Source organism: Leptonychotes weddellii, chromosome 2, assembly GCF_054177405.1.
Source record: "Leptonychotes weddellii isolate Sample4059 chromosome 2, ASM5417740v2, whole genome shotgun sequence".
NCBI classification, from domain to species: Eukaryota; Metazoa; Chordata; class Mammalia; order Carnivora; family Phocidae; genus Leptonychotes; species Leptonychotes weddellii.
Genome location: NC_138370.1, coordinates 68,052,015 through 68,056,584, shown reverse-complemented (window position 1 = coordinate 68,056,584; position 4,570 = coordinate 68,052,015). Strand labels below are relative to the sequence as shown.

General features: G+C 41.5%; 1 pseudogene; it reads right to left on the bottom strand.

The window, feature by feature from the left end:
- Positions 1-281: 281 nt before the first annotated feature.
- Positions 282-453, bottom strand: LOC115936666 (U2 spliceosomal RNA; annotated as a pseudogene).
- Positions 454-4,570: the final 4,117 nt, after the last annotated feature.

Sequence of the window (4,570 nt, the reverse complement as noted above, 5' to 3'; positions counted from 1 at the left end):
CCACACATTTCCGCGTTGCCGTCTGGACCGTCTTCTGCTGACTCTAGTTGCACATGCGTAGCGAAGGCCCACAGCCCGTAGATACTCTGAGGGCCCCCGGCAACCACCTCAGCACACCCCAAGCTCCCTGTCACTGATGGGGACAAGCCTCACCTCCGGGAGGCCAGGCACATGCCGCCCACCCAGACACTCGAAGGCAGAAGCATCCAGCAGTCTCGGCTGAACACCCACCACCCCCACCTCAGCTCAAGCTGACTTTAGACACCCGGGTAATGCCCCCGAGAGGGTGCATCATTCCTGCTACTGCAATACCAGGTCAATGTGTGCAGTGGATGGAGGAAGCTCCTATTCCATCTCCCTGCTCCAAAAATGCATTTAATATATTGTCTTCAGGTATTAAATTGATCTGAACAGATATTACACTTAATCTCAGCCAAAAGGCCGGCAAGCAATCCACATGAACAACTGAAAAGGTGAAAGTTTTCCAAAGCCGTGGGCACAATAAGGCATTATCTGCAGAGAAAAAACTCTAAACTCTGCCTACATAAAGAGAATGAATGAAAATCGGAGTAGGTACATTAAGTAATAAATTAGGAAACTTGGCAGAAGTAAACAGTTTTCTCTGTCCCCTTATTACAATGATATGGCCATTGTCTCACTTTCTGATAAAGGGAACACTTCCCACTGACAAGTACACTCTGCTCTCTGAGAGTAACTGTGTTCTCACGATGCTGTAAATGCGAGAGTAGGGTCAATATGTTCGGTCCGGTCTGTGGGAGGTTCGTAGCGGAACACAGCCATCTCAGCACAGACTCCTCGCTGTCTCATCCAGGTGTTGGGCATGAGGCCAGAACAAGCCAGGAGGTGAAGGCCACCACCAGGGAATTCCCACTACCCGGGTCTCCTCTCCTTGCAGCCTTACCATGGCTGAAGAGTTTGACCATTCAGCTAATTCATCCCCACTCAGCATCCTCCCCTCCCTTTCCAGCATCACTTCCACTCAGGGAGCAGGGAAACTGCAGAGGTTGTTGGTCCTTGCTGATCCTTAAAATAAGGAATATGGTCACTGGTAAGAACTGAGCCATGCATAACAGCTCCAACTAGGTTGCCTCCCCGTTCTTCGGACTTGAGCTTGACTTGCTAGCCAGAAAACCCTCAAAGCCTGCTGACTGAACAGGTCTTTTTGTCCCCATAAAGCATGGAGCTTAAAGAAATTAGTTGCAACTTCCCTAACCAAAGGAATGACATAGAGGTATTGTCAACTAGTAAATCACTCATGCCCGAAGACACAGTAAGACTACTTTATGTTGCCAGTTCAATGGGCTGCTAGCACATACTTGGGTAAATATGCCCAGAACACTAAAGAAATATGTAAAATAAATTATTTCTTTCAACCTGCCCTCAAACAAACAAGCAAAAATGCCTTTGTTCGAAGTCCTCAGACATTCGATTTTCTGTTTTTTAAACACATTGCTCAAAATATTATGTGCGGGGATATAAGATCGAAACAGGGAGCAGGATCTGAGCCCCGCCATCTGGAGTAACACCCCTCAAGGAGATGGAGCTTGCAGGTAGCATGGTGTTTAAGGGACAGGGAGTATGTCTGGATTTTGCTTTAGGTTTTTATTCTCCCCTCCCCATAGGTACTTGTTGTGCCTTACCTGAAGTAAAACAGAAAAGGAAAGGAGAAGAGTTGGGGGAAGGGGAAGTGGTTCAAGTTTCTGGTCCTCGTGGCAGTTTTTCTTTATTCTAGTTGAGAAAAGAACAATCTGGAAAGGTACATTATGATCGCGGAATTGCTAACTGAGCAATCTGAGTCATCAGACAACTCCCCCTCAGTGACCATGAACCCAGAACTGTGGGAGCCGGCGAGGGTGCATGATGCCAAAATGGCCTAAAGGAGAAGCCTGGAGGGGTCTGACCCCCCAAAAGCAGTCAATATGTTGTTAAGGAGCACTCTCCTCAAGTTCTAGGAAGAAAGCCAAGCTTAATTAAGCTTCATCCATGGTGAGAAACCATTCCTTAGACCTGGTTTTCTTTTCTTTTTTTTTTTTTTTTAAGATTTTATTTATTTATTTGAGAGAGAGAAAGCTAGAGCATGAACACAAGCAGGGGGAGAGGGAGAAGCAGGCTTCCCACAGAGCAGGGAGCCCGATGAGGGGCTCAATCCCAGGACCTGGGGAACATGACCTGAGCCGAAGGCAGATGCTTAACCTACTGAGCCACCCAGGCGCCCCCCTGGTTTTCTTTTAAAAACATACTCTCTTGAACTCGTTTTTAAGCTAGGATGAACTTTGTAATTTTAATGCTGTTCAGGTTCCACTAAACTCTGCCAGAGTTTGGACCTTACCTTAGCATCTCTGTGTGTGTATGTATGTAGTAATACGGCCTTCCTATTCAGGATACAAGGTCGTATTTACAAAGTCCTATATTTTAGGAAATTAAAACTTCTGTAGGTTAAAGCCACAATCATAAACATTTAAAATGATGTTAAAGTTCAAATCTCATCCCCTACTACCTGAATTCATTGTTCTGATTGCTGTACTTGATAATTATCATCCTGAGACTTACTCAGTGTTCGTTTTATTCCCCTCATGACAACATTCAATTCAACATAAGTAAAAACAAACAAACAAAAAGCAACAACAACAAAAAAAAACCCTGATGTAACAATAAATAAGGATGTCTGGAAATAAATATAAAGTATTTAAAATAATATAAAGCATCAGGCCAAGTAAAAAAACACTTATCGATGATAACTAGGATGAAAACAAAAGGATAGGTCAGGTCAGAGAGATTCCGATGCAAAATTTTAAAATCTCCTTTCTTGGTGAGGTGAGAAAACAGTATTTTGTGTACAAATAGCCTTGTCCAACAACTACTTTTGTGTTTCTTTTTAGAAAAAGATGAATTATCTGTTCCAAAGGAAAAGAAAAACAAATGTCCCAGATGGACAGCCACTCCCAGATGCATGCACTAGAACTCAGGATTTGTGCTTCAGAAATTATCATCTCATAAAGCAGGTGGTTTAGCTACTAGTGAGACTGATTTCTTAAAATGGCCAGCTAAGCTACAGACTGCAGTCTAGATGTATTTTTGTCTTCCTCTATCTCTGCTGTGAATTATTAAAGCAGCACACTCCACAGTTTGCATGTGGCCCACATGTTAAATCAAGTTCACCAAAATAACAACACTCAATGTACTAATTTCCATTTAACAGAAATATTTCTGTAAATTCCTAATACGACTGAAAGGCAGTATGAAGCAAAGCACAAAAACATTTCTAAAAATTCATTTTATCCCAGGAGAAATTACTCTTTCTACAAAAATATCATGCAAATATTTATTTGCAAAGAATTCTAAGCATAACTCTAGAAAACCACATTTATAAACAAACTACTGGGGCTGTTTAAAAAGACCCTCCACCAAATTGGTGATTCTTTCATGTTTTTTAATTACTTTGGTAGAAATGTATTGTGTAGGGAAGACCCTACATGATTTTTAACTGGATAGAGAATTTTCATTTTTAAAAAGTAAAAATGTGTTAGAGTATTACTACAGTTTATTGAAGCGAGTTCTTCCACTAGCTAATCTCCTACAGGGACAAATTTTCTAGAAAAGTAGATGAAGCAAACTAGAAAAGAAGAAAGTTTGGATTTTAGAATCTAAAACCTGGAGGTTCACCTCTGCCTTCTCTGGATTACTGGGAACATTTTCAGGTCAAACAGTAATTTATGGGCCCTCTCAGAGGTCTTTGGTTTCATGATACTGGCTTGTAAGTCTCTCAATCTGCTCCAAGGCAATTCTGAGCAAAATTTTGAAGTATTCCCTGTATGTGTGAGAATACCCATGTCATTTTCCTTGGCTCTACCCTAACCTCTTGTGCAATGGCCTTGTAAAAATTAGAACAGGCACCCATCCAATCAACACAACCATCCACACCCAACCAATTTATATATAAATATAAATTTGTATTTTTGTACATGGTAGGCTTACTCTGCTCTATTTTGACAGTATTGTCTTGTGATGTCATAAAGATTGATGTCTCTACTGAAAAGAAAGACTGTTTCTGTGATAATTACCTGGAGGAGAGAAAAGTCCTTCGATAGAAACCTGGACCTTGGAAGACAGGCCCTAAATGTATTCATTCCCTCAGCCGATGAATATTCATTGAGTACATGCTGCACACCTAGAGGCCTTCTCCAGCTGAACCACTGCCTAAACTAGAGACTGACAGCGGAGGCACAATTTTACCTCACCTTCGTAGGGTTATTTTCGGCTGGACCTGAGACTCAAATTGACAAATCAGTAAGAGAAAGACATACAAACTCATTAAATGATACAAGTTTTACAGGATGTGGAAGCCTTCGTAAGGAATGAAGATACAAAGAAATGGCAAAACCTATTTGCTTTTTCGTATTAGGTTGAACAGAGGAACAATTCTGGAAAAGAGTCTGTACTGTGGGGAGGGTCCTGAATTTAAAAAATATATATATTTTCACAAGGCCCGTTTGTGTAGAATTCTCTGTCTCAACTTCTCATCGTTGATAAGAATGTGACTTTCCTTCTG